This window comes from Canis lupus, chromosome 5 (genome assembly GCF_003254725.2).
Source record: "Canis lupus dingo isolate Sandy chromosome 5, ASM325472v2, whole genome shotgun sequence".
Classification (NCBI taxonomy): Eukaryota; Metazoa; Chordata; class Mammalia; order Carnivora; family Canidae; genus Canis; species Canis lupus.
Window position 1 is genome coordinate 73353826 of NC_064247.1, and position 23569 is coordinate 73377394.

Below are 23569 nucleotides of genomic sequence, written 5' to 3' on the forward strand. Positions count from 1 at the left end.
AATCCGCAGAAATAACGTTTCTCTTCACATTCTCCAAGGTCAACAACATACAAGTACGGACTTAATTGAACCCTGCCTCTACGCTTTCAACCAGTAAGCCTTTTTACAAGGGACGGTCTTAACACCTTAGCCATTACAAGGTACGCTCGAGGTTTTTCTTTCGTTTCTGAAAGGCTGCAGTGCCAAAGTTTAGAGAACGGTCTTTATGAAGGCCAAAGACAAAGATGTCCCCACTGATTCAAGAAGAAGGTGATGCCACACTGGATTTTTTTTTAACAAAGCATACTGGTACATTTATAAACACAGGTCAGATACCTAGGAAGACAAATAAAATAGGATGAAATAGAAGAAACAAAAAAAACAAAGGCTTTCCAGTAAAAGAAAAAAAAAAGTCCAGCTTAAGGGACATATTAACCACTATGTCTTTTCCAAGGTTCTCGAGGAGATATAGCTTCTTTCACTTGCTGGCACTAATATAGGAAAGAACATGACAGCTCTAGAATCTCAAACCCAGGACATGTGCTTTCCGGCCCACGTGCATGCTCTTTGGAGGGCAATACTTTTTGTTTATAACAAATCACACACACACACACACACACTCACTCCCATGGTGTACCTCTTTAATTCCACACGCACAGCAGTATTGCTAACAGAACCAAAGTGTCTCTGCTGTTTGCAAGTGGAAAGGTCTACCCTGAAGTTTGGCCTTTTTTCACTTTGATGGATTAATTTATAGCCACTTCAAGAGGAGAGAACCCAACCCTGAATCTGCAAGCACACCGTATTATGTTACTGAGCAGCTCATTGTTTTCACAGCTGGGCCAGGATTTCCTTTCCTCCGTCACTGTGCAGTCTGCTCAAGACAGGCTTCTTTATGATGCAGAGCAAACAAGGGAGGCCGCTGGGGTCTTGCACCGCACTTGTCCAGAAAAAGACCCCTTTCTTTTACTTTCTCAGCAACCAATGGGGCCAGGACCAGCCTATCTCCCAAGGCATTTTCCACTCCTGTCAATTAAGAAGTGGTGAGGAAGGAATTGTTTGAAAAAAAAGAAAAAAGAAAGAAAGGAAAACAAGAAAAAAAAAAAAAAAAAAAACCTTCCCCATTCCATTGAGAACTTCCAGAATGAAAAGCCTGCTCCGGCCTGCATCTTCAGTGTGAGCCATATAACCAGCTTCCAAATTCAAGCCCCCACTCTTTTTTTTTATTTTTTTTAATTTCAGATTGACCTTGGCACTCACCTTCTAAAGACTGGCATATTACTTTGCCTCTTTGAAAAGATTAAAGTCTTTATGCTCCCAAAGTCATGTGGAGGTGCTCGGAACACCACGCTGGGAAAATTCAGCACTTTTTTGAGGCTCACTTTAGAAGTGTCCAAATTGACTTTCATTCTCCACTGCCTATAACTTTTTAAGATGCAACTTCTCGGAAGTATGACTGAGGCTCCATTGTCAAAGCTAGCTGCAGTGGGAGACAAGCCTGCTAACTCTGCTCTTTGGGTCCACCGCAGCCTGCCCTAGAGTCAGACACCTCCAATTCCTTCTCATGCGGAAACAAAACCAGGAGCTGGACGTTTACTGTGATGGGTTAGGGAGCAATTATTAAAATTTGCTCAAAAGGAAAAATAAGGAGACACAGTGTACAGCACCTTAGAGTAAGCTGAATTTAATGCAAAAACACACCTAATGACAGGATAACCCTTACCTTGTAGTCATTAAGGAAAAAGCACCTCAGGTGATCTATGTTACCCAGCCCATCCCTAACTATTAATATAAGTGCTTTTCTATTTTTTACACAATCTAACAGGGGCTTGGCTGTGAGTGTATGTGCTGTTTCTTTGCTTTTTGAAAACACACATGCTGATACTATTTCATTTCAACTTGAGAAAAAAAAAACATTTTTCTTTAAACTAGTTGCTTCTAGTGAGTCCTCCTGCAATAGTCAAACAGTCCACAGCCGTCCTGCATGGAAGGCAGGGGCAACATTGGGCTTTCGGAAGAGGAAGTACAAAACTCTTCACCTTCTTGCACAAGCCAGGCTGCACACGGCAAAGCACAAGCAATCATTACTAGTTTCACACTTACCTTTCCGATAACACACTCGGTGATTACAGTACCTGGATCCCCAAGGGACACACAACTTGTAAAAGAAACTTTCCATTTCTCTGCCACTTCTTAAACTGAAATCTGCTTCAAAAAAAATCAGTCTCACAAGGGGGAGAGGGGAAGGGTTTTTTTTTAGTTTTTAGCTTGATAGCACTCTGTTTTGGAATATCATGATGAGGGATTGGTAAAACACACCAATTTTAAAATCTATACCTCTCAGTAAATGTGTAATCTAACCATCAGCTGTGATCAAGCACCTGCTTGGCGTGAATGTCAGAGATGCGCAGGGCGCCTTCCAGCTCAGGCTGATTTTGCCTGACTCCTGGAGATGCAGCCAGCTCTAAGTGCGTGTTTGGCTCCCCTCTTGCCACTGCTGCCTCTGGGCCAAGAGGGTCCCAGTAGGAGCCCCCACATAGGTAATATGCAAGATTAGGGATTAGGCTTAACTTCATTTCAAAAAAGGAGAGAGAATGCTCTGAGTTAAGACATGCAGGCTCTAACAGAGGACTCTGGCTTGCACAGAGCTTCTGTGCAAATTGAGTGCCCGGAGGGGTCTGGGTTCCCAGCAGTGGGAGCCTATGCAACTGGGCAGCAGCCATGAAAGACTCCAACGGAGATCTGCCTTCCTAGGATAGATAGCTGGAGGAAGCATGTGCAACTAGACTTTTTATTTGGCTCAAACATTCAAGCTGCCCCTCAAGCATATAACAGTTTAGGGGATCTATTAAGACAAGGTGTACTAGAGTTTCTTCCGGGATTTGAGACCGATAAAGGAAATATGAAATCAAAGAATTTCTTGGAGAAAAAACAGATCAGGAGATTTGTCAGTTGTTATGGACTGAACAGTGTCCACTTAAAATTCCTATTTTGAGCCCTAAGGCCTGATGTGACCATATTGGAGACAGGGGTCAGTAAGGAAGTGGTTGCGGTTAAATGAGGTCAGAAGGGTGGGGCTCTAATCGAATAGGACCAGGGCTCTTACAGAGATGTGTGCACACAGACCATGTGAGGACAGAGCAAGGAGGAGGCATCTGTAAGGCAAGCAGAGAGCCCTCAGGACAAACCAACCCTGCCAACACCTTGATCTCAGACTTCCAGCCTCCAGAATCAGGAGAAATACATTTCTGTCAATTAATTCCTAGCCTGTGATATTTTGTTACAGCAACCAGGATGGACTAATAACTAGATCAGGTTGTTCTAAAAGGAGAAAAGGCAATAAATCCTAAGCCTTCTGACCTCAACCACTGGGAATAAGATGAAAGAATTTATGAGATCCCTAAATGAGGCGAGTAAGTGGGGTGGAACAGATGAGACTTCTATCAGAAACCTAACTTCTCTTTGGGGTTTCCCTTGAGAAAATTGAAAAACATATCTACAAACAAAAGAGATATCTAAATCCTTGCTCCTCAAAGAAGGGGACCCTGACCAGCAGCACCATCACCTGGGAACTCAGAAATCCACACTCTCGGGCCCACCCCACAGCTGCTGAAGCAAAGAGCTGGGCAGGTGTTGGGCTCAGTGATCTGTGTTCTAATGAGCCCTTCAGGACACTCAGATTCTTGTTCAAGGTTAAGAAACTCTGGTCTTTTGAAGGCCCAGAACTCACCTTCTCTAACAACACATGCTGTCTAGAGCTTCACAGGTACACACTACTTTAACCCTCAATATCGCTGCCTGATGCTACCATTCCTACTGTGCAGATAAGAAAATTGAGGCTCAGAAAAGCCAAGGTCAAACAGCTAAGTGGAAGGCTTAAGATTGGATCAAAAAAAAGACTGGATCCTAGGGCCTGATACCTTCTCTAAAGCCCCCTGCAGCTTCCTCCCTGGCAAAGTGAGTCCACGCTCCCTCTGAACATTAATTCCCCCCTCACCAAGAATTTCAATCACCATCCTGTTCTGGTTATTCCTTGGGGTTAGACAGACTGGAGTTAGGATCCTGCCTCTGCCACTTTCTTGTAACCATTTAAGCCTTGAGAAGGATGCTGAATATTCTGGGTTGAATATTGTCCCCCTCACCTCAAAATTTACATGTTGAAGTTCTAAGCCTCAGGATCTCAGAGTGTGACCTTATTTGGACATGGGGTTTTTGCAGAGGTAATCAAGTTAAAGTGAGATCATTGGGATGGGCCCTAAAACTTTGGACTCAGCACGCATACAGGGAGAACATCATGTGAGCATGAAGAGGAGAATACACAAGCCAGGAGAGCCCTGGAACAGACCCTTCACTCACAGCCCGCAGAAAGAGAAAACTCTCCTGACACCTTGAATTTGGACTCCTAACCTCCAGAACTGTAAGGCAATAAATTTCTGTGGTTTAAGCCCTAGTCTGTGGTATAGCAACCCCAGGAAACTAATATACTTAACTTCTATGAGCCTCAGTTTCTTCATCTGTAAAAGGGGAATATTAAGAAGTACTCCTTGAGGGTTGCAGGAATATCAAATGAGATAGCTATGCAGAGTTCTTGGCAAGTTGCAAGCTCTTAAATACATTAGGCCTATCATTAATACAACATTAGCTAAAGTGCCCTCCATATGATTTATATCTCAAATTTCCCTATAAAAACCTAGCAATCTGTACAGGAGACTAAATAGGATAAATGATTCCTGGCCTCTGTAGTACCTATTCAACAATTAATCACTGGTACCCCAAATTCTTTAAAAAAAAAAAAAAAAGCATTTAGAACAGTATATTATAAACACCCGCATACAGCAGAGAAACTTAACATGAAAATCAGTGGTTGCCAGGAACAAGGGGCATGGGGGTGGGGGGAATAACAAATTGCCTGGGGCAAAGAAGCAAAAGGAACATTTCTGTGGAGGTGTAAATGTTCTATATCTTAACTAGTGGTAGGTTACCAAAGTGTACACATTTGTCAAAAGCCACATGTAAATTAAAATGTATGAGCTTTGTTATGTGAAACTTCCACTTCAAAAGGTTGATTTTTTTTAAGTGAATGTTTATGCCCATATTAAGAAAGAAAGAAAAAAAAAGCTGATCTAGCAGGAATGTAGAGTGAGCTGGTTACTTAAGTGAACATTCAAATGTTAGCTCTGAGCTTCCTGGCAACCAAGGCAAAGATAGGAAATAGAATTATTTATAATGCTCTCCTTATTAAATGAGAAAACACATACAAAGGTTTTAGGAGAGATGAGCTTTGTTTGCTTAACAACTCTCAGATTTTGTCAGAAGAATCCTTATATGAGAAATATGTGTTAATAGAATAAACCTGTGGTTTGCAAACTTTTTCTGTGAAGGGTACAATAGCCAATGTTTTAGACTTTGCAAACCATATAGTCGTAAGTCACCACTACTCAATTCTGCTATATTAAAATAACATGAAAGCAACCATAGACAATATGTATATGAGTGGGCATCACTGTGTTCCAATAAAACTGTATTTATAAAAATAGGCAAAGAGGGCTGGATTTGATCCATGCAACATAGTTTGCTGACCCCTGGAAGAGACAATGCACTTTCAAATCTAAGCCAAACGAGAACAAAGAATGGAAGGACATGAAGGCAACTTCAACCTATAAATTTTCTAGAACCCATGTGGATAACAATCACAGAAAATGTAATTTTAGATAGTTTATGAGATTCTCTGAAAGTATCTGTTAAAGAGTATCTCATTAAGACAAATATAAAACAAATTTTTTAAGTATTCAATTTGCATCGAAATCTTATTATACTGCTTCACTCTGAATTTCATTCAAATTCAACTTACTATAACTGCATTGGCTTTTCACTGCAGTGTTGGATATTTAACTATAAACTACATCCTGCCGCTCCCTTTGTGTGTAAAATTGACAAATGTGTTGTTTTTGGATTCCAGAATTCTGGGGAAAGCCAACTTAAATGAATTAAGATGACTAATGTGTTGATTCTGTTTCCAATCCAACAAAATGTTAATGTAAGAACCATGTCATATGATGCTATGTGTTTTAGTTCAAATTTAACATCAAATATTGAATAAGGCAGTTTCTAAGTAAATTACTAAGCTAAAAATATTCCTTCTGCGTAGCAAGAACTCCATCTTGTTTAAAATAAATGGAAATTTGAACATCTTCGCTCAGATCAGCCTAAATAAGAAATTAGAAAAATGCAAACCTCCATTATAGTCAACAGTATTGATTCCGTCTTTCTGGAGAAAGTAGCACAATATTGTATATATCAAAGGATTCATTTAAATTGTGACTTCAAGGTTCTACATGGAACAAACAGGCAAAAACTGTGCTCTTCCAGTGTGCCAGGTGAGTAATCACCAAGGCACCATGAATACAGTCATGAGACTGACAACCCAGGTGTCTTCCAACATCCAGCTACTACGGGGTACCTGGCATTCCTAGTTGTTTTGCAGCATGAGAATGTTTATACAAATGTTTTCATTGCATTTACTTAACACTTGGCGGAGGAACTCCTGTGGCTATAACACACTGCCACACAGTTTTGTTTTAAGTAAACTAACATTAGTTTTTCGTCACATAATATTTGAGTAATTTCTATATCCACAGAAGCAGTAACTGTGACACTTTTAAAAGCTGTTGGAAGTATTGCAACGCCTGAATGTAATTCCATAAATGTTTGCCACGTAACTTCCATGAATAAGACACTAAATGTCAGGTCTTAGATAGTCTGCTAATTCTAATGCCAAATCTTTCTGATTTCCTTAATTATACCTATTGACCACAAAAGAGGAATTTTAATAATTGTGAAAATCAAATCTATGAAGAGATTATTTTAAAAGAGAAATCAATAATTAGGGGGTCCCATCTTTCAAAAAAAAAAAAGAAATTTAAAATTTTATAAGGAAGAATTTAGAAATCCAGTCTCTAGAAATGGAAACTACATAGAATATATGTATTTTGCCCCTAGGTTTTAGATTCAACTATGACAGCCTGTCAGTAACTGAAATTTTTTTCATTACCTGACAGTTACTTAGGAAATTTCCATTGTTTAGCACAGGATAATTCTGAAGTCAATAATTCTTTGTTAATTACGCGCTGATAAATTTCTATCAGAAAAGTAACCATTACAAAAAAGAAAGAAAAGGAAAAAAAGTTACCATTACCATAAAAAGAACAAAAACATCTCTAGGCATATTTTTAGTTCTATTCAATTCGATGACTTTTTTAATGAGTAAAAGGACTCTCCAAAGCAAGTTTCTATTTAACTGCTACTAATGATTCTAGTTCCTTAAAAGTATCAGGATTTCTTAATTCAGTGTTCATTTCTTCCCCCTCAAAATCGCACACAAGTGCCCAGCTACAAATATATTTATTTTTCCCCTGTGGGAAGGGGCCAGAGGTTCCAGGACATTCTCAAAGGAGTACAGAGGCCTAGAATTTAACTTTTTTTTTTTTTTTTTAAGAAGAAAGCTATGAAAACATTTTGTTTGTTCCTCTGAAGGGTAAACAGAAAGAGTATCATGTACTTGACCAAACAGAAAGAGTCCCAGAACAAGTCCATCTGTGCAATCATCCCCTTGTCCCCTAGCATCAGGAAAGGACCTTAACTATTATGACCTAAAATTGCCTCTGCAGCATCCTCAATAAGCAGCTGCCTGGCCGGTGCTTACACACCTTTGTGGCCGAAACTCATCTGCCCCAGGCAGCCTGTTCTGTCACTGGAAAGCAAGCATCCCCCAGTTAGTTCCTAATGGGTGATAAAAACAAGACAAAAGAGCAACTACTTCTGAAAATCAGTCACCATAAGAAAGCAAACTCCATGGGGGCAGGGGCTCGGAAGCAGGTTGTATATTGTGCTCACAGCAGTATCCCCAGACCCTAGAACAGAGATAGGTACACAGTAGGCACTCGGTAAGTAACTGTTAAAGGAATTGTTGTTGAAGGTCTGCTATGCACTGGGCAGCATCAATACTAGATGCCTTTTATAGCACGGTTCTTAAGGGGTTGAACTGTGTGTCATTCCAAGAAATGTACATTGAAGTCCTGACCCCCAGAATCTCAGAATGTGACCTTATTTGGAAAAGGGGCCTTTCCAGAAGGTAATCAAGTCAAAATTTGATCATTAGTGTGGGTGCTAGTCCAATATGACTGGTGCCCCTGTAAGAAGGGGAACTTGGACAGGGAAACAGACATGCACAGAGTGGAAATGTGAAGGGATACAAGGAACATGCCAGGGGAGCAGGAAAAAGACACTGGAATTGTGCTGCCAGGGCCAAGAACCACCCCCAGGCAGCTAGAAGCCAGAAGAGGCGAGGAAGGATCCTCCCCTACAAGTTTCAGGGGGAACAAGGCCCTGCTCACACCTGGACCTTACACTTCCAACCTCCAGAACCTGGAAACAAGGAACTCAGGCTGCTACTGAAGCCACCCAGTTTGTGGCACTTTGTTATGGCAGCCTTAGAAAACTAAGACAACAGAGAAGTCATCACAATGTGGGCCTGATCAATATCCCTAACAGAGAGCCTGCTAGCCTTTGGGGGGACCATGTGGTAGGGCAGTGCTTATCAGAGCAGGAGAGATCCAGTAATAGTGCAAGGGGGGACTGTACTGGACCCTTCCTGACACTCCCAAGTATCCCAGTCCAACATGACTCCAGCCCCTGTGACAACCACCAGCTCACATCAGGCGGTGGACAGACCCACCCGGGCTGCAGTGTTGGGTTTCCCTGACACTGTGGTATGGGTGCCGGTAGAAACCAACTTGGGATTCATCCATGTGCAACCGGCAATGCTAAGGTATTAATACCTGCAGAGGTACCCTTGTCTGATGGGGGTGGGAGCCAATGGGACAAATGTTTTCCCCCTTCATTCTGTAAGCAGACAGTTCCGAGATGCATTTTATAAGGCTCCTCTGAGTGTTCCATGGAACTGAATGCTTTGCCGAGAGCATTGCTCAACTTATAACACACCCTTTCACTGCCTCTCCCTTCTTCCTTGTATAATCCTCTCATCCTTCATCATGCTCTCCAAAATCACATCCCTAATCATCTACAGATAAACCCTGTCTCAGGTTCTGCTTTTTGGGGGAACCCAAGCTAAAATTTAAAAAAAAAAAAAAGAAAGAAAAGAAAAGAACTATTAAAACATTTGCAATACAGAAAACTTAGTAGTTTTTATAAAATGAATCAACGGAAAAGCCCCCAATGAATGCTGCTTCCTTGCAGAATACTGTCCATTGGTTCCAGTTCTGTCCCTGGAAGTATCAAGCCAGGTTTCTCTCTCTCTCCTGGATAGCTATTGCAAGAACTAACTTACATAGACATTTCCCTCCACCCATTAACTAATAGGTGCTCTTGCAACATGCTTTGATGACTTTGTGAGCCCTTAGTTTGTCCGTGCTCTGACCAGAAGTGAACACGATATTCTAGATGTGGTCTGATCACTGGGACTGTGTACCTTTCTTTACAACACACCATGGAAGTTTCATCCAACCACAGGTATAAACAGGTTGTCTACAGCAGAGCCTTTCTTTTTGCAAATGTTAAGGGTTGCAAGAAACGTTGCACGGTAGAAACTTCTCGGAGCAGCTGTATGTAATAGAGATGCCAAATGATGATTGCTGTTCGGAAGACCCGTTTTCAACATGTGCTCCCCTTTCACATCAGTGGAGTGGTACATTAACCACTTTACTCTTGCTCTCCCGCAGCGTGGAGCACGTGGTTTTCGCAAGCTTGATTACAGTCTATGGCAGTTGGGTGATTACTACTGAAGTTAGGCAGACGCCTGCTGGCATCTCAGAGTGGGATCTCCCCGAATGTGTTTTATTATTGTACAGGAAAAAAAAATAAACAATTTTGAAAACAACTCAATCTAGAGATATGGATTCTTACCATATCTTTATTTCTGGGGAAAGGTCAATTAAATCCAGAGACATGTATTCTTGTTTTTTTCCTTTTCCCACCACATTGCAAGATGGGACGACGAACACCCGTAAGGAATTTACACTGGGAACCCACTGAAAGGTAAGTACCAGATTCAGTCTCTCATCTTCCTCTTCCCTTTTGTTTTCATATCCCTATTTTGAGCTAACCATATCATACACATCTTTACTGCTAAACTGAGTTCTAATTAAGCATTATAAAGAATAAAACAAATTAGCTGCATGTTATAAACATCCGTTAGCAAGTATAATAGCATGGTTCTTAATATGAGAAGTAAATTTAATAAAATTTAAAAGAAATATTTCATCGAAGACAGAATAATTAAAAGGCATACTGTGCTGTCAGCAAAACTGGGTTGGCTCCTGCAGTATCATCAGAGGGAGTGGTGCTGCTGTGCAATTTTGCAATTTTTCTACAGTGCAACCATTGGCTCTCCTGAAGATGGCGGAGCCAGTCACTCAAATGGCCATCCAAGAAACCATCTTCTGGACAGCTTCCGTCCCTTCCATTTAGAAAGCTGATTCGTTCAAAAGAATTCCCACTTCCCTTGAATGAACCATCCCTGTGCCCCCTTGCCTGCTTTTCACGTCCCCCTGTGTTGCTTGTGAGGCTCACACATTCTAGAAAAGGTTTAAATGGATGTGGGAAAAAACAGGCCTGCTTCACTCTCTCTGTTCTGTCACATTCTGTTTCATTCAAGTGAACATCTTAAATCAGATCCTTTTTACCTCTTTTAAGAAAAACTTAATTTCTCTATGTTGGCATACATATGAAATTATTCATGATAAAATCTTTTTAAAAAATAAATGTGAGACTTAATCCCAGAAACAAAACAATAGATAAGACAACTCATAGTGAGCAACACAAGATGACAGACATCATGTCACACTGGATACTTTCATTTCATCTCACTGGATTCTCCAACTCTGAGAAGCCAGCATCATGGTGCCCACTTTGCACATGAGGAAACAAAAAACAGAGACTCGGGGGTTAAGTATATAGTCCAAGTACCCAGAGTTAGCAATTTGGAAAGTAACAGAGGTTTAAAAAAAGAACGAACACTATGTCTAGTTATCCAAGAAAAGACGGAGGGCTCAAAATCTAAAAGAAAAACAGACAGTGGATTCTGGACACACATCAATGTTGGAGTCTAATCTTCTAAGGTTTAATAATTTTAACCATCTTAGTTTTTTATCGTTGGAGGGAAAGTGAGGGAGGTAGCGTTCCCATTTCAGATATGCCTTTCTGGATGAAGGGACTTCCATTTGTGTTAACACCCCAGGCCTCTCCGTCTTGCCATCACTTACGCCTGTCCATGGAAGGCAATGTACCTCGTGTGGTTAGGAAACATGAGAACTGGACCCACGCAGCACTGCCTTCCTCATTTATAGATATCACACACCCTGCCCTGCTGCAAAGGTGGGCCCTGCCCTCACAGAAGCTCTGACGGCATCCAGTACTGACCCATCACCCCATCTCATTCTAGCATTTAGGATTAGAAAGCCCACTGGCCCACACATATAAACCATATTCTTCAGCATCCACTGGACCAGTCATTAAGGTGATACTTTAGTCTTCCGTTTGCCTTATTGTTTGCCCTATTTCTCTATACCTTCAGAACTTGGGAAGGAGAAAGTATGCAATGTGCTGGGCCCTTCAAACCTCAACACTTCTTTAGGGGCTAACAGACCAATCTGAGCTCAGACTTCTGTTTTTGGAGTAAAAAGATCTATGTTCCTCAAGTCTCTGTAATTTAAGAAGAATGTGGCTACACATTTCAAAACAGTTTAGAACTTAATAAACAGATGTGATATAACAGCACATCAATCGGCTTTGTCCCCTAGACCCAAGAGCATTCACAAGTCACATGATTGAGACTAGTCCTCATAAGGTCTAAAAGGAGGGACATGTGAGGGGTGAACACCAAAGTACACATCAGGAAACAAGATCCTGTGTCCCGGGAGTCCAATAAGCCTATTATAAATTTGAATCTATACCATAAGAGAATACTTTTTTCTCAGCTATAATGTTATTCTTTGTTTCACTGTATCACTATAATTTTTAAAAAGCATAGGCATATCATGAAATCCCATGCTTTGTAAAAGATTCCATTATAAGAGTAATCATTATTGAACCTTTTAGCCCAGACGTAATTTCTTACATGTTACAACAAGTTTGGCACGCATTGTGAATTTCAGCCAAGGTTGATAAAGTTCAATAACTTGGCTAACCAACCATGTGTACTACTCATTATAGAAGTAATAAATAGATTCATCAAAATGGACATGAAAAAGCCATAAGAAAATCGGATGCCATTTCCAGCCTGCCTCATAAAAGCACCTCTTGGACTTTAATATAATTTTATATACAGTTATCACAGCTACCCATCATTCAATACCAGGCGTATATAAAACAATCATCCACCCACATTTGCATGCTGAATAAATTCCAGTTACACAGGTGAATTCTCTATTCTACAGATCTCAATAGTCACATAAATGCACATATTGCTTATATGTTCAACTTCTAAAAGAATTCACATCAAGTAGAAAAGAAAATCTCATTTTCCTTCAGATTATCTTTTTGGGACAGTTTTAGCAGAAATGCTTTTTTTTTAAGTAATACTTTTGGTCTAATTATTCTTTTAGCTTTCAGTTTTCTTTAACTTTTGATAACTGAAACATCTAGCAACAAGAAAGCCTGATTCAGACCAATGTCATCACTGGAAGAAAGAAGTCTCCGTTTACGGAACCAAAGACTCCCCAGTGATCAAATAAACAGAACTCAACAGAGCTGGCTTCCAATATCTGAACACAATTAACAAAGTTTCCTTGAGTGGGATAATAACTCTTTTGAGTGACAGCACAGCTGAAATATCCAAATCTCCCTACTGTGTGTCTCTGTTATGCTTCTACAAGAAACTCAAACACTACTTCTTGAAGGAAGCTAGAAGCCTACCCTTCTCAGAAAGGAATCTTCCTCTACATCTGGTCAACCACCATCTGGTGGAGCTGGCTAACATCATGCTCCAAACCAAACGTTAAAAGTCATGTTGCACACTTCGAACACCGTCTTGTACTTGTTCACACTCTGCTGGGTAAAGAACTATTCCTGAATTGTCACATTGGGTGAGCCTCCCTCCGTGCCAGGAGGGGAAGCCAGAGGGGTACAGTCTGCACCCTCTATTTCTCAGCAAGGCCGGAATACAGTGGGAGACAGGTTTGTCTACATGGCAGGGTCTGCTCTGTTACAGCATGTGGATTTTTCAGTGTGCAGACAACATCTTTTCTGCCTCACTTCTGCTCTCTGCCATTCTTGCTGTGCCATCAGCACCACAAGTCACCAGAAACTTCCTCTTGCTTCAATATAATGCTTTCTTCTGGATTTTCTCTCTTGTATAAGTCCTCACAGTGGGATCACTGCATGATAATATTATAAATATCCTCATACTCTCCTGGTTCTTTTCACAACTACCATGGAAAAAAAGCACAATCAAGCTTTCTAAAACCAAGTTATAGTCTTAACAGCAAGGAAAATCTTCCTTGTATTAATTACAAATAGCACTTAGATCATCACAACTTTAGCCAAATGATGTCAATTTTTAACTCAGCATAACCAGGACGCTCTAACAGTGGAGTACTTTAGTTTCTCAAGAAGTTCACAACTGTCAAATTCTTCCAGGAGCTTATATGCCATAATGACAGATACTGATGTACAGAAATATTGAAGTAAAACACGAAAGTAAACAGAGAATGAAGAGGTGAGCCGGAGATATGCTGTGAATAACAGAAGCAATGAAAAAGAGCTGAAAGGAGCTAAGGAAAGAGGTGTTCAACATCTCCCAAGAGGCTTAGGAAACGCATCACATGCAGCAGGCATTACACGCACCGCCTACACACAAAACAGTCTCTGTCATGTCCCTACTAGTAGCTGCTGTGATGCCCAGCATGAAAAATCTGGTGAAGTTTATGAAGATTTCTGATAGCTACCCAGAAAAGCTACCGGTAATAGCAGATAGTTGCCTATCACAGGCTTACAACAAAGCCAGGACGTCTGCCAGCATATGGACTCTGAGATCCAATACTAGTATTTAAGCAAAGACATAGTCAACATGAACAACATTTGCTGCTTTCTTATCACAAGACTTAACTCTCCCCAACAAGCGTGCACGCACGCGTACATGCTGCACCATACAACACAAAGCCATTCTTGCAGGAAATGGTTAAGGAATGTCTAAGAAAATACACATGGCTCCCTAACACCTGTGTAAGATCCACAAAATCTGTTAGGGAGATGGAAGTATTTTACCATCCACTTGGAATCCCTTATTTCTAAATGTGACAAGTCCGTAGTGTTTTGTTGCCTTCCCAGCTCAGCTCAGCCTTCAAGTGCATCTACTGCTTTTGCAAGCTGGCGTCCCTATGGTTAGCCTCTTGAGACGTGTAGTCTAGAAGCTTCAGCAGTTCCATCTTTATGTTCATTTAAAGCCATCAGATTTGTTCTTCAGGGGTAAGTCTGAAATTGTTTCACCTTCAGGTACTTCTCTATGACCAGTTTCAACAGAACGTGTGATATTTAAAGAAAGTATCTTTTGAACATTAAACACGATTAAATTCTTCATCCCAAACAAGACCAGCTTTATAATAACTAAAACTTGCAACCTCAAAGTCACCCCATAAAGAATGAGTGTGCCATCCTAAAATTTAAAAACTCTAGAGTTTTGCTAACTTTTTTTAAAAGAAATTTTGTTTGAGAAAGAGAGAGAACATGCTCACACACAAGCATGAGGAGGGAAGGAGGGAGGGAGTGGGATAGGGAGAAGCACACTCCCTGCTGAACAGGGACCCTAATGCAGGCCTTGTTCCCAGGACCCCAGGATCATGACCTGAGCTAAAGGCAGATGCTCAACCACTGAGTCACCCAGGGGTTCCAGTTTAGCTAACTTTTAAGTTTTACATAATAGGTAATTAAAAAAAAAAAAAAAAAAAAAGCTTGCTGGGAGTTCATGGATCCAAATATTATCCAAAAACGTGACCACTGTCTCTGGAGCCTTGACAGAATGTAAAATGCTATGTTTAAGCTATGATTTTCTACCTAATGTTCAAATACTGTGCTCTGCAGCCTCTACCATTCAAGGAGCTGGAAGATGGAACGGAGTAAAGAAGAATTATGGCAATTATAAAACCTCACTGGTACACATGGTCAGGTTAATAACCAGCATTAGCAGAGCTCAGCTACACCATCAGCAACTTGGGGAACAGAGAGCCTGGAGCTCCAGAGCTAAGGCAAAAACACTGGGCACAGCGTAGGAGCGAGCCAGAGAGACAGACCTGGAGAAGCAATCCGTCCATAAAACAAAACGAGTAAGCATGCCACTCAAACCAACTGCTAGACTATCTGAGCAGTTAACGACTGCTTTAGACTTTAAAGCATAGACATCAAAAGACACAGGATAAGCTTTAAAAACAATCATAGGAGAGCTGCATGCTTACTACCACAAGGCAAGCAACGAAACTGTGATTAATGTAAATTACAGAATAAGCAATTACACCTGACCACAAATCCACAGACTGTTCTTTGAGTTTAAAGCGGCTTTTTGCTCACCCTGTGCGTACTGCAGGTTTGGCTTTCTTTTCTGGTTGCTCGGAAGATGCAAAAGTGGGAACGAAGCTTAAGAAAAATCAGAGACTGATGGTAAGACTTTGTTTAGTAGAGATAGCAAAAGTTCTTAATTTACAGCAGCTTTGGTGATCATTTGCAGATGTCTTCCAGAGAATTAAAAGAAAAAAAGGCTTTAGTATCTCTACTTTTAAATACAGATACAGAAATACAGAAATAATTAGGAGCTACCAAGAGTCAAACACATGCCTACAGGGAAATGTGTGGTTAAAACAAACAAACAAACAAACAATTATACCATAAAGGAATGTTAAATGCTCTCTAGAAGCACAGAGATCAAGCCATTAGTATTTTGGTTAGTTTCTGGTCCCTTGGGGACCGGTTCTACACTGAAGAGTTGGCACCTAGTACTACTCAGTAGTGTTGTTGACTGCACAAAGGCTTGATCAAAGGGCGTTTCTGTGGCTATGAGCCAGCCAGTCCACTCTCCATGCAGCCCTCATCACAGACCCTAAACCAGGTTCTAGGCTCAAGAATCCACAAGAACCAGGCAGGTTCTGGACACTAATCACATAAAATAGTCTTGGCTAGTTGCAGGGAGATGGACTGCTGGGGTAAAGATAAAGATGTCTCAGCCTCAGAGCAATTCTGCTGGGTGGGCATAGGACCCCAGTGTTGTCAGTTCTTCTGATTTTTTGAGAGTTAGAAATCAGGATTACTTTTCAGTAAAATATCCTGATTTTAATATGTTGACAAGTAATCTAAGACAAAACCAAACAAAAAATATTACAGACTATTGTTATCTCTGTCCTGGTTGGGAGGCTCTACACTTAACTACATGGTCCCCACCTAGAGGAACGAGCAGGCATAAAAATGTCCCCCTCCCTTCATCGCTATCACATGATACTGAGTTACGCAGTGGCAATACACGGAAAGCCCTGGACATTTATACACCACCCCACTTCAGACAAGCTCAAACCGGAGAAAATGAGGTATCACAGAGTTGCTCCCAAACTTAACAGCATTAGGCCCAACAGACCAGACTTTTTTCTAGAAAAAAATCACTCAGCCCAAAGAACCATTTAGGTAAAAAAATAATAATAATTAAAAGAACCATTTAGGTAGGGAAGAGGTGGAGTGAGAACAGAAGTTTTTGATGCCGACATTGAAAGAGGGCAGACTGAATAATGGTCCCCCAAAGATGCCCAAGTCCTCCTAATCCCTGGAACCTGGGAATGTTACCTTATATGGCAAAAGGGACTGCAGAGGGATGGCCTGGGTGGCTCAGTGGTTAAGCGCCTGCCTTCGGCCCAGGGCGTGATCCTGGAGTCCTGGGATGGAGTCCCAGGATCGAGTCCTGTGTCGGGTTCCCTGCGTGGAGCCTGCTCCTCCCTCTGCCTGTGTCTCTCATGAATAAGTAAATAAAATCTTTAAAAAAAAAAAAAAAAAAAAGGTTGGGGGGAAACTGTAGATGTGGTTTAAGACAAGGGCCCTGAGATGGCAGGTCACCCTGGATCATCTAGGTGGGCCCCATGAAATCAAAAGCGTCACTGTAAGAGGGAGATTGGACTTCACAAGAGGTGGTGATGTGATGTGGAAGCAGAAAGTGGGATGACACAGACAGAAGGAGGAGGAAATGACCACCCACCAAGGAACATGGTCGGTCATGTGAAGCTTTATAAAAGGCAAGGAAATAAGGATTCCCACCCCCCACCCTCCCACCCCCCCACCCCCGGAGCCTGTGAAGGAGCCAGCCCTGCTAACACCAAGTTCAAGCCCGGCGAAATGGATTTCAGACTTCTCAGCTCCAGAACCATAGGTGAACAAATGCGTATTGTTTCATTAAAGGAAATATGTATGGAACATACAACTGACCAGCACACACATGTGCACTCAGGAGAGTCTGAGAGTCCCACGACAGAAATGTGCAAACACTACCAGTGTTCCTTTCTTAAGTCCCTCTTCGATGAGGCCAACAGGCAATGGAAGCCAACCACCGAGCAAAGCAGGAACTCAATAGGTAAATGCCCAGAAACCAACAGCTCCCAAGTCATCTTTTCGTGCTGAAAGGATGGTATCCCTTGCCAAAAATCTGACTCCGCTCTCTGAGATGTTTCCCCGTATGGATCTGTTACAGTGCTCTCTACCTTGTCAAACACTCAATCTGGTAACTGTACATGAACGAGGAATTGGAACTTCCTTCACTAATAGATAAAGTTGTAATGGCATTGTTTTCTTTCTTTTCTTTTTTTTTTTTTTTTTGGTAATGCATTTGGAATGCAATGACAATCTTTCAGCTAATAGAAGCTTCTCGAACCCAGCTGCTGAATTCAGAAGCCACAGCCGCCATACTGTACAACACAGCCATGCAGAAAACCTTAAGGCAGTCAGAAGACAAATCGAAAGATGCAAAAAAGTTTTGAGATTTCATCCTCCTTACAGGCATCGGTGGCTGACACAGCAGAGTCTCTCCATTTGAAAGAGATTGATTATTTTCATTCTTTTCATTCATGTGATCACCAGGAAAACCAAGTTTCCAGAATCAAGATGTTGCTGGCAATTTTGTTGATGTCATGCGGGCAAACAGCACCCGGCTCACTCTTCCCACATCCATCTGCGTTAGCTCTGCGTTGTGAGCAGAGAGAAGGGGCCCTGAACAGCTGAAACTTTAGGGAACCAGGAAGGAAATGTTATTGTCCCACAGCTGACAACGTCTCCACCTATGAAAGATGCCCCAACACAACTACAACCCGTGGCCATTCTGCCTCTGCTGTGCATCCCGTTACCCTGGATTTCTGAGTGTCTAGCTAGAGTCACAGCCCAGCCTGCCAACTCTGGAGTGGATGGGATCTGCTAACCTTTCCTAGTCCTCACCACCAAATCGACCATGCAGTACACAGCAAAGTTACTTGAAATCAGGTTACCTTTCTGAACTCTGGGGGAGATACTTGGTAGAAACTCAGCATATCCTAACAATAACAAATCCAAGAGATCCTATTTTATTCCATCCATTAAGGAATTAAATTACTTGCTTCTTCCTGCCTCCACCTTCCTCCAAACCTAAAGCCTCCTCCTCCTCCTCCTGAAAGCTTCTCTTTTCTGACAACCATTAGGTTTCTTTTTCCACAACTGTGAGCAACCACATAATCGTATGGTACTCTTCACGACTGCATTTGCATGTTGTCTTTTATCTGATCTTTACAAAGTAGGTGACAGAAAATATTATTCCCTTGATTTTACAAATGAGGAGAGTAAGGCTCAAAATACTTAAGTGACTTGCCTTATGTCAGGTAAGTTTATGACCACCTGTCTCACGGGCCAGTTCTCACCCTGACATGTCCCCAGGAGTCTCCAATAAAACCTATCATTCCCATTTAAGTGAAAATTCAATTCAAATGCTGATACAGTGTCTGATATGAACCAGTAAATGGGATGGCAAAGTTGGGACATTTATGCAGAATATACCAGGCAGTCCTAGAAACCGTCGTAAGCTCTAGAGAACAAGTGCTCTCAAGCTATGCTCTCCTGATAAAGACGTTACCATGATGCATTCGTTTCAGGTTTAATGGTGTTCCTTGCTTTTCGCTGCCAAGCTTAATAGATTGTTTTTTCTTCCTTCGCTGCAACAAAAATAATCTTGTCCTTTCTCTCTCTCTCAATACTTTTTTCCTGGATGAAGCTACTATCTGACCTCCAACCAAAAAATACCTAAAATGTTCCTTTCACACCAAAGACAAGTCAATGTCTAAACCAGTTATTTAGAAAGGTCATTTTAGGACAAACTCACAGATACCACAGCAGCCTTTTGAGGATCCAAGAACCAGGAAGCTAGGAAAATACCAAACTAATTTCAGTAACTTGATCGCCCTGTCTCCCATTCCCAAAATGCCTGCAGTTTATTAAGTGCCTGCAATGTCGAGCAGGCAATTCCCTGGGCACTCTGGAGTTCCCATCTTTAAAAACTTTGCAAAACAGGAATATCAGCTGTGTTTTATAGATGTAGAGCAAGAGTTCAGAGAAGGGAAGTAACTTGCCCCAAGACACTCAGATGGGACACGGTAAGGCCAGGTTTTGAAACTAGGTCACGTCTGCTTCCCGAGCCAGGATTTCTTCTCATGCACCCTGCTGCCTCTCCAGATAGAAACTCGCTACCTATCAAGCTTCCCCTGCCTGTCAGCAGAGCTATTTTCAGCAGTGGTACAATTTCACCACGCGGGAGCCAGGCTCATCAAATGAGATAATGCACAGAAAAGCTCTGAAGAGACGTAACTGTCGTTAATAGAAGATCTGGGGGAAATCTGCAAAAACCAAAAGAACCAAATGTTGCCCGTGCTGCTACCTTGGGACTCAATCACCCTGGTCAGTGGCCAACTGGTGAGTATTCTGGGGTGCACTCCCTCCTTGGATGCAGGTATTAAGCAGCAGTGCCCACGATGTGAGACATAGCTGGTGTCACAGATAAGACATATGCTTAAAAGTTTTTAGTGAAGCAAATGGGAGTTAGGCCAACTTCTTCCTCATGATTTCCCTCTTGATTACAAGATTGAATGTATACTTAAAGTAACAGACACTTTGAGATAAATTAACTTCTAAGAGAAAGGGACATTCTGAAGATTAAATTATACCCCATGAATGAAGCAATCAATTAACGATCAATACATACCCAATAGTTACGAATATAAGATGAAAACGTAACTCATAAAAGAATAAATATAAATGGCCAAATGAGGAGCTGATCGATCTTACTAATAATCAGAGACATGCAAATGTAAGTGACACTTCAGAGAAAGAAAAGCTCATCTCCAAGGTTGGCAAGAATGCAGGGCAAACGCGTATTCAAATTAGTACAAGTTTCCAAGGGGTGTGGTTTGATGAAAAACAGATCAAGATATTAAGGTTAGGGGACAAATCCCTTGATTCAGCAATTCCACTTCCAGAAAATAAAACTATAAAATAGACATGGATGGGTACAAACATTTAATCACAAAATGCTTCTCTCCACTCGACAGCCATCACAAAAAGCTGAAATTCACCCAAATGTGCCACAGCGGGAAAACGGTAAGAACCACATTGAGAAAATACCACGCAACTTCTTAAGATGTTGTCAATATGTAACGGCAGGGAAAGGCGGTCACGTTCCACAGTTAAACAGAAAAATCACAGGCGGAGGGAAGGGAAAAATGCTCAGAATCCTACGTGCTAAATATTAACATTTATGTCGGCCGTTAAGAATTTGGGGTGATTTTTTTTTCTTATCTGCATCTTTTTATTTTTACTTAACTGCACATTCTAAGTGTTTCATAAGGAATTTATACCAATAACAAATAACTTTAAATTACTTAAATGTGAAGGCATGTAAAGCTAATCTAGCCTAACACCTGGCATATATAGAAGCTTGACAAACGCCAGCTCCCGTTCCCCCATAATCCTTCCCCAACACCAAAGAGGGATTCGGCAGAGAAGCCGTCAGCGTACTAACCCACGACTGAGCAGCAGACACCATGTGTGCCTCAATCCTCCCTGCAGACACCACTCCCGGCACACAGCCTGCCACAGACCGAGCGTGAAAGCCTGGTTAAAATAAATTTGTCGATTTCGGACTGGATGAGCTGCTTGGGAAGAGCTTAGTCAGGACCTGTGCCCTGTTCCTTGGGGCAAGAAGGCACCAAGCAGAATGCAGAGGCCCAGAAACGGGGTCCAACGTTCTCCGCTCTAGCCCTGCAACCCACACCTCAAGAGCTGTGTGATCTCAGGCAAGTTACTTCACCTCTCTGTGCTTTCATTCTGACTCGATTTCAAGGTAGCTGTGAACACTGGGGTGGGAATTAAATAAGGCACGTGTGGAATCTTTGTAGAATGAATTCTAAAGAGCTACCAATATGAAACAACATGACAGTGATCAATAAACACTAGTCTGGAATAATTAAGTACATTTTACAGGTAAGAGTAAAAACAAAAAAAAATATATTTTATTAGTTTTCACTTCCATTTCCATACGACTACACAAGAAACTGCTTTGATTCTGATTTTGTTCCTCTTCTCAAGAGATAATTCGTTCACAGGAAAGGCCTAACTCTATCCACCTTGCTAGTCTCTCCTCAACCCTAAAGAAATATTAAAAGCACTGGAATAGGAGCTTCCTTACCGCCGTCCCCTCCATATCACGCACACACCCTCTCCTGTTCTCGACTGCGTGAGCAGTCTTAGATCTTCTCTGAGTCCAGTGAGGAAACCCCAATTTGCTCTCAGAGACAGCACGATGGGAATATGGCTTATAACAAGAATCCAGAACACCAAGCAGCACTGCCTAATGAACAACTAACTCAAGATTTGGAACAATCAGATTCCAACCATGTAAAGCAACTCATTAAACAGGAGGACACTTCCTCCTTAACTCACTTAGTTGGGCTTGTATAGATAAAGACTGGCCCTTCATGAAATGTGGTGTTCTCTACTAAACCAAAAGAAGATCATAAATTTAGGCAAGAAACTCCTGCTTTTGGAATTTTGATGCATCTACCAAAGACCTCATTCAAGAGAGTTTTGCAAGAAGGCCCTACTCGTGACCCCTAACCATTATTCTGGAAAAGGCAGAGGATGTGAGTCTTAACAGTTTGTATACAGGCTGCAGTAAAGGACATGGGCCACGTCCTACTGAAAAGCGAGGGTCCAGGGGTGGTCTAACTGCCAGCATACCTTTTATTATAAAATCTGTAATAATTCCAAGGATAACCACCTAGTTTCAACAATTTTTATTTGACAAACAAGGGACACATCTGTATACGAATGACCAAGATATCTTTACTCTGGTGAAATCGTTTTGCAATGTTACAAGTATATTTGACAATGCTTTCAGTGCTCTTTCACTTTCAGGAGACAAAAAGTAAGCTGCTGAGCAAAAGGATAATATAAATAAAAGTATGTAACGTAGCGTATTCATTCCGTCCCCACTTAAAATTTGAAAATAAGCAGTTTCATAAAGCCAGAAGTGTTTCCTTTCCTGGGCCAAATCTCTGTTTGAGAGCTGAAGCATGCAATTAATGGGTTGCCTCAAACTTTAGAGAGCCAAAATAAAAATCACACTCCTTAAGATCTTGTATGCACAGAGCGCTGGTTACTTGCTTTATGTTAAGTATTTGGTTTCATATGGCCTCTCTGATTTAAGAAATACACACGGAGTCCAAAAGGACACGTTTCCTTTTAGTACAAAAACATACATTAATAAACAGTCTAATTACAAATAAATTATATAACACTGGGTGAGGCTAGGGTGGGAGGCGCAAGGAAACTCTATATTCTTAGAAAAAAATTCCAAGATCACCATGGCATTCTAAATGAACCTTAAACAGACACATTAATATTTAAATATTACAATTTCCACTTAGGGAAAGAAAAAAAAAAAACATTATTGATAGGCCAGCACACTCAAAACCAATAATGTCACGAAAACACATGCCCTTGTATAATTTGGCAGAACAAGCTGCTCCCTGAATACAATGGACCTTTTTATTAAATGGATCTCTTCATCCTTGGCATTTTATACAAAAAACAAAACCAAAAAAAAAAAGAGAGAGAGAGAAGAGGAAAAAGAAACAAACATGACACTAGTAACGGTCTTCAGCTTAAACTCTTTCACCGAGAAGTACAAGGCCTGAAAGACATGTTAGGAAAGTAAAAGGCATTATTTAACAAAAATGAAAGCAAGACCAGCTGAGGAAGAAAACTATACTGGGACACCAGGGCTTTTGTTCGACTCTATCGCGGAGCAACAGAGCCCCCTAGTGGACGGAAGGTGGAACTGGAGGAAGACCCTCTTCTGGGCTGACTTCAGGGACCCTCGCTGTGTCTGTCAACTAGTAAGGAGAACCGAGAGAGAACGCTTACTTAAGTTGGGTATTCTGTGAAATAACTTCCAATTTTTCAGACTTTGTAAAAACGCTTGGCATCTCAAATCAGGGTAGAAGTCTTATCTTTTAAATATTTGCTTTAAATGATCTTG

At 41.3% G+C, this 23569-nt stretch overlaps 1 protein-coding gene and 1 long non-coding RNA gene across 26 annotated transcripts in view; one reads left to right on the top strand and one right to left on the bottom strand.

Annotated features, from left to right (window-relative positions):
* Window positions 1-23569, bottom strand: part of WWOX (WW domain containing oxidoreductase) — a 952589-nt gene that overhangs the window by 914435 nt on the left and 14585 nt on the right. The gene's annotated exons all lie outside the window — the stretch shown is intronic.
* Window positions 1-23569, top strand: part of LOC112646698 (uncharacterized) — a 49133-nt gene that overhangs the window by 12970 nt on the left and 12594 nt on the right. For 5 of the 9 annotated variants that reach the window (XR_004816199.2, XR_004816198.2, XR_003127797.3 and 2 more), the window contains exons 2-4: window positions 9983-10032; window positions 19675-19944; window positions 20580-20628. This is a non-coding gene — a long non-coding RNA (uncharacterized LOC112646698). Of the gene's footprint in view, window positions 1-6127; window positions 6357-9982; window positions 10033-19674; window positions 19945-20579; window positions 20629-23569 lie in introns of all 9 variants that reach the window. The other 4 variants (XR_003127801.3, XR_003127800.3, XR_003127798.3 and 1 more) reach the window with 4 other exon arrangements.